This window comes from Protopterus annectens, chromosome 8.part0 (genome assembly GCF_019279795.1).
Source record: "Protopterus annectens isolate FY-2018-M chromosome 8.part0, PAN1.0, whole genome shotgun sequence".
Lineage (NCBI taxonomy): Eukaryota > Metazoa > Chordata > Ceratodontiformes > Protopteridae > Protopterus > Protopterus annectens.
In genome coordinates, this window is record NC_056741.1 from 110426033 (window position 1) to 110438907 (window position 12875).

The window sequence follows — 12875 nt, forward strand, 5'->3', positions numbered from 1 at the left end:
TACATCTAAAGAAATCCCAATCCCTCCACACCACACGTTCCAGAGACCTCAACCTCATTACCACAATCAGCAGAACATGCTGGAGAAACAGGTTCATAACCTAGAGACTGCCCATGCTGTGGAATAGACTTCCCATACATGTCAAGCAGAGCACCTCACTGGTCCTCTTCAAGAGAAATCTTGATGAGTGGATGGAAATTAAAAAAATTCACCCCAGGGATCACTCCAGTGGCTTTACTCGACTGAGGCACTGGGAACTAAGGTTGGGTGGCACGATGCCAGGGTAATCCTATGGGCTAGGTTTGTAAAGGCTCCAGCACCACTAGCCTAGTACACACCTGTGAATCTATGAACCTATGAGAGCAGGATCATTTCCAGAAAGAGGAGAGATAAGAGTGTAGCAATGCCTTAAAAGAGGAAAGATTTTGTGCACTACGGATGTGGGGAAGGAGTGAGTTCCATTTGCATGTAAGGGAGAAAGATAGAAGAAGTTGACTTGGGCTATGTGATGGTTTGTGTACAGCAAGAAGGCTTTGATTGTTAGATCTGAGGGTGCAGGTAGGAATACGCATAGTGAGGACAGAGGAGAAGGACGGGCAATGAGAAGGGTTGAAAATGAGTTTGTGGATAGTGGAGAGTTGAATGTAGGATAGGTAGTGAGGGAGTTCTAGCCAGTTCAGGGAGTGCAGGGAGTAACAGTGGTGGGAGAGGGATTTAAAGCTAGTAGCAAATTTAGCAATTTTATTGTAGCAGGATGCTAGTTTACCTTTGAGGCTGCTTGCAGGTTGGTCAGGAGAGGAGCAACATATATGAGGGAGGGGAGGAGGTATGTGGTCAAGAGGGTAAGCTTAGTTGATGGAGTGAGGAAGTGATTGTGCTGGTAGAGCATTCCTAGTTTCTTGTGTGTTTTCTTAATGTTGGCTTGGAGGTGAAGGTCGAATTTTAACTGTTTGTCTATAGTGACACCTAGGAGTTTTGTACGGGAGACCATTTTGATGGGAGTTTTATTATGGTTAACTATGGAAAAGGTATTTGTGTCTATTTTGGAGTTTTTAGAAGGGTAAAGATCATGATTTTAGTTTTGGATGCATGAAGGGCTAAGTGATTATTTTGCATCCAAATCTCTGTGCTTTCAAATGCTGCTTGTGTTAATTGATCACGTTTAGGAAGGGAGTCTGCAGAGCAAATAATGGTAGAGTTATCTGCATATTGGATGAGTTTGGCAGTGGGGATGCATTTATGGAAGTCATTTATGAAGATATTGAACAACAGAGGGCCCAGCATAGATCCATGGGGGACACCAGTCTGATTGTTAAGGTGGGGTGAGGTGGTATGATTCCATTTGGTGGCCTGCTGTCTATCAGAGAAATGACTAGAAAACCAATTCAGAGATGAGGGAGAGAGATTAAATTGGGCGAGCTTAGAAAGAAGAGTGTAGGATATTGTACCAAAGGCTTTAGAAAGGTCTAAGAAAAGAGCAGATACAATATTACCAGAATCGTGGGGGTGGTTGATGTTTTCAAGAAAGGATGGGAGGGTGGTGGTACTGTGGCCAGCTCTAAATCCATATTGTCTAGGGGTAAGTAAGTGGTTGTCTAGGGGGTATGGTAAAAGTTGAAGATAAATACATTTTTCAAGGATTTTTGAAATGGGGAGAGGATGGCAATGGGGCAAATTTTAGGAGTGTCAGTGTTGTTGCCTCCTTTATGTAGGGAAATGATGTAGACTTTTTTCTAGAGAAGGGGTACATAGGATTCTTGGATAGAACGGTTGATTAATATGCAAATTGGGAGTGCAATGCCATCTGCAGCTAGTTTAAGGAAGTTAGTTGGAAGGTTGTCAGGGGCATTTGAGCACGGTTTTAGTTTTTGAAGGAGTTTTTTTTTATAGTGGATACTGGGATGGGTTTAAAGGAGAAGAGAGAGGGGTGGTGAGAGAGTGTGGCAAGGGGAAGGGGGTTATGGGAAGCAGGAGTTGATGGAATGATGGAGTTGTGGGTAAGGATGTGGTGAGCTTTGTAACAGAGTCTATGAAAAAGGTGTTGAATTTGGTGGCAATGGAGTGGTCAGGGGAGTAGGGTTTAGGGCACGGATTATTTTTTTGGCCAGGACTGAGGAGGTTGGTGATACTTTTCCAGAACTTTTTTTGGATTGAATTTATGGTTGGATTGAAATTGAGAGTAGTAATAGGATTTTTAGTCAGACATAATTTGTTTTTTTTACTTTATAGGTTCATAGGTTGGTACTATGCTATCGGCCCTAGGGCTTATACAAGCCTAGCCATAACAATTCCCTGGCTATTTCTTCCCACAATATTTACTTCCCTGGACCCCTGTCTAGCAGGGCGACTGACGTGATCCCCGGGGTGAATTTCCTATCTCTCGTCCAATCTTCAAGGTTCCTTTTGAAGAGGGCCAAAGAGGTGCTCTGCTTGACATGTATGGGCAGTCTATTCCAGAGTCTGGGTAGTCTCTGCGTCAGGAACCTATCCCTCCAGCATGTTTTGTTCATTGTGATGACAAGGTTTAGATCCTTGGAGCATGTGGTTCTGACGGATTGGGATTTCTTTAAGAGTAGCATGTCCAACAGCTCTGGGTTTGACATGGCCTTGTATTTTAAGCAGAGATCGCCTCTGAGTAGACGATATGTGACAGAGTATAGCTAGAGTTTTTTTAGATGGTCAGCATAGGGCATCTGCTTTAGGCCTGTGATTCTTTTAGTGAGGTATTTCTGCAACCTTTGCAGTTGTTGCAGATGTCTTGAGAGGTACATACCAAGCGGGGCATTGTATTCTATAATGGGTCTAATGAGTGAAGAGTACAGTGGGACAATGACCTCCTTTTTTCTGGATGAAAAGCCCTTAGTGATGAGGTGTGCCACATAGAAGGATTTCCTGACTGTTGTGGTGATGTGGTTATTGAAGGTGAGACCACTGTCCACCTGTGTCCCTAAGTCTCTTATCACACTTTTGGTGTTTAGTGTACTGCCACCTATGTGGTAATTCACGGGTACATGTTTTTTCCCAAAGGGGATAACTATACATTTTTTGGCATTGAGCTTGAGCCCATGGCTCTGGCACCAAGGATCTTTTTCTGTAAGGCCCTTTTGTAGAATATCCACATCATTTGGGGATTCAATAATGGCGCCCAGTTTGCAGTCATCTGCGAACTTTGTTAGTCAGAGTCCCTTAGTGTTGGCCTGTACTTCAGAGAAGTAGATGCCAAACAAGAGTGGTTCCAGGACTGAACCCTCAGGTACTCCACTTGTCACTTGTCTGGAGCTGGATTTGGAGTCGGCAACTTTTACAGTGTGGGTTCTGTCGGTAAGTCAGTTGGGTTTATTTCAAAGTTGTTTGGATTCATGGAGGGTGTTGGGTGTTTTAAGTTTTTGGTGGAGTTTCCATGCTTTGTCACAAGTATGCATGAGGGTTAGAGTGTCTTTGGAAAGCCATGGGGCAGTAATGGATTTTACTCTCTTAGTTCTGGGAGGGGCACTGGAGTTTAGAAGGTTGGTAAATGTAGTGTTAAAGTGAGTGACAGTGTCATCAAGAGGACGAGTTTTCAGAGGGTTCCAGTTTATTTGCTTTAGGTTATCTGAAAAGGATTTGGGGTTGAAATTTTTGAGGTTGTGGGTTAAGATGTAGTTATGCTGTAAGTGTATGGGGGAGGGAGTGTGCTGAATGAAGGCAGGCAAGTGGTCACTGAGAGAATCAGGCAAAGTGCCACTGTCTGAGATATTTTTAGGGTGGGAAACTAAAATCCAGTCTAGGATGCTTCCTGAGGTGTTGCCTTTATTGGGTCTAGTAGGAGTCTTAACTATTTGGGAGAAGTTGTATAAGTTGATAGTGTGAGAGGTGGTGGTTGATTGAATGGAAGTTCAGTTAATGTTAACATCTCCTAGGATGTTAGTTTCATTGGAGATATTAGTAGAGAACCAAGAAGACTTGTTTTCCAGAATGGGAATATTATCTCCAGGAGGGATGTAAAGGGTGGCTATGACTATGTTTTTGTGGTTGTTGATTTTTTGGAGGGCTAGGGTCAACTTGGCTGTACTGAATTTTGGTATAAGGTTAGTATACGGTATTACTGTTAGGGAGGAGGAAAAGAGTAATGCTACTCCACCTCCTTTCTTTTGGGTTCTGTCATTTCTAATGATTTTATAGTTGGGGGTGGTGATTTCGGAGTCTTTCAGATGAAGTTTAAGTCATGTTTCGGTGACCGCTACTATGTTAGGGAGGTTGTGAGAGAGCCAGGCATGGAAGATAAGTAGTTTGTTACATAGGCTTTGGGAATTAATGGTAGTGAAAAATAAGAGATTTGTGGGGGGTGGAAGTAGGGGTTGGAGGTTGATATGAATGTTGGTTTGTTGGAGGACCAGGGTTAGGGTGAATGTCTCTGGAGAGGAGGATGGAGATGAGTTTGAGAATGTGGTTATGAAGTTTAGAGCCAACAGTGGAGTTGGGGCTGAAAAAAGGCATGCATGATGTATAGGGATTGTGATGGATGGGATAGATTGGTGAGATGAAATGTAGGAAGTCAAGCAGGGTTCTTTTGAGGAGTGTAGATAAGTAGTGTGTAAGAGAGGGGAATAGTGGAAGTTAGTGGAAGTTAGGCAGACAGGTTAGGTGGAATAGGAGGCAGAGGGAGAGGGGACAGAGGATTTCCAGTAGGAGGGTTGAAGGGGTGATGTGCATGGCCATGGTAGTGTGGGGTGAAGGAGAGGGGTGTCAAGTTGTAAGTAAAGAGAAAGGTTGAGGTATGGAGTGGTATGTTTAGTGTGGAGCAGGAGGGAGCAAGTTGATGAGTAGAGAGTGAATATATGGTTTATAAGAAGTAGATGGAGCAGGAAGGGTGTGGGAGGGAAAGAGCAGATGTGTGTAGAAAAAATAGGTGGATTACGGAAGTAGGTGGAGTAGGGAATGTTAGGCTAAGAAGTGGGGGAGTGGCTAGAGGGATTGATATGGGGTGAGGATAGATGATGAGGGTGTTGGGTGGAGTATGATAGGCTGATTAGGCAGTGAGAGTGATAAAATAGGTATAAATGTAGAGGAAATGGGGGCAGGGAGGGGAGCGGAGTGAGCCTGCAGAGTGAACGGAGTGGGCAGAGTCAACTAGAAGTGATTTGCAAAACCAGAATGTCTGCAGAAACTATCAGACTATCCCTATCAGATTACCAATGTTCACAAACTTTGAAATTCATATGGCTAAGACTTCCACCTTCTTCAAAGGTCATATGAGTGACTGTGCAAGATTGTCTTAAAATCCCTTGGCAGGACAAACAGGAGAATCATGACCTCCCCTGACACATCATGCAGTGGACTTGCTTTTACTAGTTACTGACAAAGTTACAGACACTTGGTAGGTCCAGTAAAGGAGAACTGTAATAAATTAATGTACACAGAATCCCACTGAATGAAGTGTCACACAATGCTGTGAGACAACATGGTGTCACATACATATGTGTGCCATGTGAATGACTATACAAGTTACATATTTTATGCGTGCCTCATGCCAATATGTATGGCGAGCACATTGTGCACAGGAAGGGACACTGATAGTGCCATTATTTGGTTTTACTAACATAACTAAGCACTACTTGTAACCGTGTGACTACTTTATAGAGGTTATTTTAGTAAAGCTCTGTACATTTAGGGAATTACAGGGCTAAAGTACTACTTTAGCTTTGTAAAATACCTCATCCACAATTACAAACCCTGTGGTAGTCAGTTTTTTTGTGCCTGTGAGGACATCCCTCACATCAGCATGGCTCAGTATTGTTCAGCTATGTGTAAGACTGGGTGGGACTCATGCTTTGAACATAGGATACTGTAGGGTTTACATGACAAATATATATTGACATTCCTAGGCCATATGGAAAGGCATGGCTGCAGTACCAAAAGGATAAGGTGTGGATGATCATATCACTAATTGCAGATGATAACCAAGTCCATGAAGGGAGGGAGGTCATGATCATACTCATACATGTCACTGGGTAACATATGCACCCACTGACTGACATGTATTACCCTCAAAAGTAAAAGTACCAAAATCATCATGTGAGAAGATAACTCCTAGTAAATGAACTTCTACTGTGGGCCTTCTGAACAAATGGTATTTTCCTCCTAAACAGAGATACTGCAGACAATTAATATCAGGACTAGATCTGGCATGAATTGATGCAGGATAGGAATGATGTGGATGGCCATAACATGTCCCTAAATTAGGTGTGCCACAGGGTTATTGATATGATGTTACATGCAAAGGGAAAGACATGAGAAATTGCAACAGACAGGTCCACTACAGGGATGTACCACCAACACAGAAATGGCTGACAGAGGTCAAGGATTTAGGAAATTGGCCCCTATGCCTGGTGCTGGTGGTTTGCACATGGGAACAGGTCTGAAAGCCACACAGGTAGTTGGTGCCTAGCCTTTTCCCATACCTGGTGGTGGCTTGGATATGGGAACAGACCTGGCACCAAACACCTGTGCATCACTAGGAGAATCACCAATTTAGTACTGTCCATTATAGTAGACCACAGCACACACCACTGCATGACCAAAGGATGGGAGTAACTAAGGTCCACCAATGTAACTGCCATTTCACACACCTCTGTTTTGTGAATGCAACATCCTACATGACAGGATATGTCTTGTAATGTTTTGTATGCCATTGTTATCATTTGTACCAGCATGTGTACCTCAATAGGTATGACAACACATGTTCCTGAGCTTACAGTCATGTCACTGTGTTCATGCTTTCACAGGTTCCATGGGTAGAAATTTCAGCACAAAGAATAAGAAAGACCTAATGTCAGTAGGGCATCATCTGATGATGAGAGCAGCAAGTGAGTAGCATGGCTTGATGAACCAGAAGCACTATGTGCAACACTACAGAAGGACAGATCATGCACATCTACTGTTACAGAGGCCCTAGTTGACCACATTGCCTCAACACAACATGGTAGACATCCTGTACCAGAAAGGCCAACAAGGGTTTTACCTGTGTTCACAGACCACATGTTACAGTGTCCTCAGCTATGCAAGTGAAGATGATTCTGCCCAGTCAACCACGTAAACTGTGTCAGAATGGCAATGTTTGATGTACTACCTTCCTGGGTGTGATACTGCATGTATAATCCATTCTGTGTTGTCTGTGTCGTGGACCATAGATGTACACCACATACTTCCTGTTTGCTAGTAATACATTATATTGTAGTTGTCACTGCCTTGGTTGTAGATCATCTGCTGCCGTATGCTCCTCTTCTAATGTTCCACCATGTTTTTCTGCTACTGCTGTGACTGGTATGGTAATTCCTGCCATAATATGTGTCATTCATCTGGTCAGGAAAAAACAGTCAAACATACATGGATTTAGTTCAAGCAGCTTTATTATATACAAACACATCAGAAGTGAGGCTTAGTAACTTTAATTTAGATAAAATTATATACAAACGGACTATTTCTCTCATGCATGTTGACTCTCTGGCTGCACTCTCAAAATGGCACTGAAGCTAGCACGTGCTTGCTATTTATATGCACGTTCAGTCCATAGAAATGCTTCTTAAAGGTACAACACACATACATATTCTACATCCTCCATCTTTGAGAAATATGTCTTGCATTATTGATGACACTGATTGACATGGAATTGGTTCTTTGACATGCATTTATACAGAATTAGATACATATATACAATCATGTCCAAGTCACTATGCATTTCACATTAGGTCTGGAAATATGGCCAAAACATGTGACATAGAAATTAGACTTAGATATAGCAACTGGTTTTGTCTATCCTAAATTTTCAACTCTGGAGACATCAGGAACATCATCATGAATGGAAGTAGGAGTTGAGACATGATCTACAACAGGAACACTATCTAGATTAGTCTTTGATTTAGAGTCTGTATCACAGGAACAATGCTGTAATATCGAGTCAGATACAGGAAGAAGATGTCTGAGATTTCTCCTGTACTCCACCAACTCAGATTCTAAGAAGTAGGATCTCAGCTTGGCACATATACCTGCTACTTGACCAATCCGGTCAAAAACTTTTGCCGTTTGTATCCTCATTGTCTCTCCTTCTTTCAGTAAACGAAGAAATCTGCTCGATTTATCATAACTGGACTTCTGGAAAGAACACTTTCTGCAAAGTTGGTCTTTGATTCCTCTGTTGTTTTTAGCTTTAGGCCTCAACAAACTGGAACTGATAGGCAGTATTGTTCTGGTTTGCATAGATAGAGGTCTGTGAGCAGGTGATCCAAGTATATCATCACGGGTATGTTTCTGGGATTGAGTAAGTTTAAAAAGACATTGGTATTATGCTTTGACTTTCCTAGTAATTGCTTTGCACTCTGAACTGCACATTCAGTTAAACCATTTGATTGGGGCTGGACTATTAGTAACATGAACAAAGTCCCATTCTTTTGCAAAATGTTTAAGCAATTGACTTGTAAATTGAGTACCATTGTCAGACATAAGCATCTGTGAACTTCCATGTACTGAAAAATGATGACAGAACTTTGTCAGACTGAAACCCATGCAGAAGTAGCATGTGCAGACAAACCCTGTTAAACTATCAGTATTCCAAACATATAACAGCAATACTCACATTCTGCCCCTAAGTCTTGAACCTTTTCCACTATTTAGTAGGCTTATCTCCACAAGTCCTGTTGAAAGAGGTAGTAGCTCACACAACTCCAGAATGTCTTCCTCACAAGTAAGGGAAAGGGACAATGCTCACATGGAGTACTCATTTATAGAAGTGTGTTGCCATGACAATGGCTATTGGAAAAACTACACAGTTGCTCTGCATGCAGTTAGCAAATGGGAACCCCCCCCAATAGGTGCACAGGCCATCACCTGGTCATGAGCATCACCTATAAAAGCCATGCTGCCACCTATTCAAATGAGCTCTATCCCTGTAGTAGAAAGAAAGAAAGAAAGAAAGAAAGAAAGAAAGAAAGAAAGAAAGAAAGAAAGAAAGAAAGAAAGAAAGAAAGAAAGAAAGAAAGAAAGAAAGAGAGAGAAAACAAAACATAAACTGGAAAAGAGAAGAAAGAAAAAGGGTAAGTGGAACATGTAAGCATGCAATTGAATGTGGTACTTGGTCTGTAATAATGGGAATATGATTTGGAGGAATATATGCCCCAACAAGACTTGCTGTACTAATTTCCTGCTGAACAGGTGTTATGGCCATATAATCTGGCCCTCTCTGTAGTGGGAGAGATCATAGACATACCTCTCAACTGTACAGATCTTCAGAGAATATTCACATTTTACCATCATAGTTTTTTGTCTGTTCCTCCTAAAATCTGGTTTGTTGATATCATAGTAACTTAATGTAGTTGGTGTAGCAATTTTCTGCTTGTGGTCTTCAAATTCTTTCTGATGCTGTTCTAGCCAAGACCATGCAACATTTTTGCATGTCAGTTCTCTTAAAGGAGCTGTCAACTCATTGAACTCTGGTATAAACTTGTCTAAATAGTTGACCATACCAAGAAAATGTTGTAGAGCTTGAACATTATCTGGTGCTGACATCTCAAGAATGGCTTCTTGCTTGGATGGATCAGGTCTCAAGCCAGTGCTAGTAAATAAATGACCTACATATGTAACTTCTGGTAGTCTGAATGTGCACTTTAGATGATTGAGCTTTAAATTCACTTCATGTGCTCTGTCTAGAACTTTCCTGATGTTTCTTGTTATGCTCTGCTTCACCATCACCTCTGACCAATAAATCATCTACTATAATGGAACGTGGAAAACCTGAAAGAAATTGCTCTATTGCATGCTGAAAGACTTCACTTGCAGAATTTATTCCAAATGGCATCCTGAGAAATCTATATCTTCCAGTTGGGGTAGTGAATGTAGTCAGTAATTAATTTATACCTAGATTTGCAGTACCTTGTACTATTAATGATGATCAGGGAACACATTTTAATAATTCCCTGACCAGAGAGTTATGCAAGATTTTTAATATTAAGTTGAGTCTTCACTGTTCCAACCATCCATAGTCTTCTGGATTAGTAGAGATGGTCAATAGGATGCTTAAAAATACAATTTCAAAGGTTTGTGCTGAAACAAACCATAAATGGCCAGAGGCAATTTCGTTAGCACTAATTAGAAATACATTAAATACTACAAGACGATTGAGCCCCTATGAGATATTAATGGGGAGACCCATGGCCCTTCCAGCTACTCCCTCTGTGTCAAACGAAGAATTAACTCTAACAGATAATGTTATATTGTCGTACTGCACAAAACGTATTCATTTCTTGCAGCAGTACCACAGAACTGTAAGAGAAGCTCTTCCTCAACCTCCTGACCAGCCCTGTCACTAACTGCAGCCTGGTGATTGGGTTTGTGTTAAAACTTTCCAGAGAATGAACTGTTTGAGTCCAAAGTGGAAAGGCCCTTTTCATGTTCTTCTTATAACCTTCACTGCAATTCACTGCACAGGACTACCAACTTGAATACATTCACAGCATTGTAAAAAGAGTTGGTGTATGGAATCCCCAGACAAATCATCTTTGTCAGCAAAGGAAGATGGAAGCATGAAGAATGAACCATCTACCCCAGTGAAGGATTAAAATAAAAGAGTAACTCAGATGACAGTCCATAATAAATCCAGTGACAACAGGTACTGTTACTTTGTTTTTGTTGCTGGCAGTTTGCTGTGGACTTACATGTGACAAATTGTTGGGTGTGTTTGCATATACCATTTCATTCTAAGGCAGGGATTCCCATGATTCCAATACCTTCATCTCAAGCGACATTTGAAAAGGAACTTAGTGACATTAATCTAACTTGGTGTAATGTGACTTACTTTTCAAAGGTTATGTCTCATCAGCTTGCAACCACAAATTGTGGAGACACATGTTATGCTAGAAATGGGACTGTATCATTGGGAATCAATAGATGCAATGACACTAGACATTAAAGTGTGTTGCACCCTATATACTTAAAAAAGCTAAGACTGGGAGCATGGCATGGGCATGATAGAGGATTGTTACTACATCTGTGGTGATCATGTCTACCTGTGGTTGCCTACAAACTGATCTGGATGTTGTTTTGTAGGCTATATCACTCCTGCTATTCAACATTTTGAAAACACTCCAGCAGACAGACTGAGAAATAAATGAGCAACACACTGGGCAGAGCAAGTATTTTCATTCTTTAGCTTGGGTATGGAGTGCAAATTGAAATTACCATGCTTGCTCAAATTCTTCAGGAGAGAGCAAACCATACTTCACATCGCATCAGGTTGGCAAATCAAAAAATGACTGAAATTCAAATTGTGGTATTACAAAATTGGCTGGCGCTCAACATAATGCTAGCTGCCAAGGGGGTGGGGCAGGAAGAACTTGTGGTTTTCAAGCAACTTCTAAGACTAGTTTAGTTAAAGAAGCATGCTCAATGCAGTACAAAGGTGAATCAGTGAGGCAGAAGGGTGAATCAGCAAAACCCAAGTCAAGCTTTATTGTTAACTGTCACAATTGTTGTGCCAACCATGAATCTAAAAGAGAAAGATGCTTAGCATTTGGTCAACAATGCCACAAGTGTAAAAAATGGAACCATTTTCAAAAATATTGCAAATCAAGTAAACCTCACTTAGTTGCAAAGAAACATCATTTAAAAAATCAAGTTGATCATATAGAGAGCTGCAATTCCACTTTTTATGTGGATGGTGTATCAGTAGTTGGTGAAAAGATTAATGCAGTGGATTTATTGGCAAAGAATGAAGTGTTTTATACTGTCCTGATCAATGGTAAACCCATCGAGCTCAAGCTAGACACTGGTTCAAAGTGTAATGTTATGTCAGCAGACATATTTGCTAAAGTGAGAGCTGGTGAGCAACTTAATTTAGCTAATTGTGCGAAACTTGTTGCATATGGAGGTGAAGAAATTCAAACCGAAGGCTCAGTAGTGCTTTCACGTCATTTGACTGAGATCTGTTACACATTGTTATTCTATGTAGTCCAAACACCTGTGCAGTCATTATTTGGTCTCAGAGACAGTTTGAGAATGAATTTGCCATCTTTTACCAAATAAGTTCATCATATAAATGCATGTCCCAGTTCCAGTTTCACTGCTGCTATTTTCTCAGAATACGCTGATGTTTTCAACGACAAGTTAGGCAAGCTCCCAGTTGTGTATTCTATGAAGTTAGACCTGGAGGTCAGTCCAGTGATCAGACCAGCAAGAAGAGTTCCGATAGCTATGCAAGACAAAGTTAAAGCTCAGTTGGATAAAATGGTGCAGCAAGGTGTGATTTGTCCAGTCACAGAAACAACTGAATGGGTGTTGTCTATGGTAGTAGCTCACAAAAAAGGCTCAGGTGAAATCAGAATATGCATCGACCCAAGAGATTTGAACAAAACATTAAAAATACCCCATCATCCTATGTGAACAGTTAAGGATGTCGCAGCCCTGATACCGAATGCCACTGTCTTTTCTGTTTTGGATGCAAAGAGTTCATTTTGGCAAGTGATGCTTGATCTCAAATCTTCATTATGTACACACTGCTCAGGCACATCTGACACACCCCTTTCCTTAGCAGTGCTTAGCTAAGGGAAAACACGGTCCACATAGCTCCAATGAGCTTACAGCAAGCATGACACACACCCTTATGATGTCATTCAGCTCTTACACTTGCACTGTTGTGTTGCTGCACCTACTTGATTAGGTACAAGCTGACACTTTGAAGAACTATGTGATTCAGTATAACTCCCCTCATTTGCATACCCCAGTGTGTAGGTTGTTAGTTACTGCACTAACACAGACCCTTTCCCCTTGACTACCAGTGCTCCCTGCTATTGTTTATATTCTGCATGCCATTGACTATAATGGCAAAATGCAGAATTAACTTAAATTTC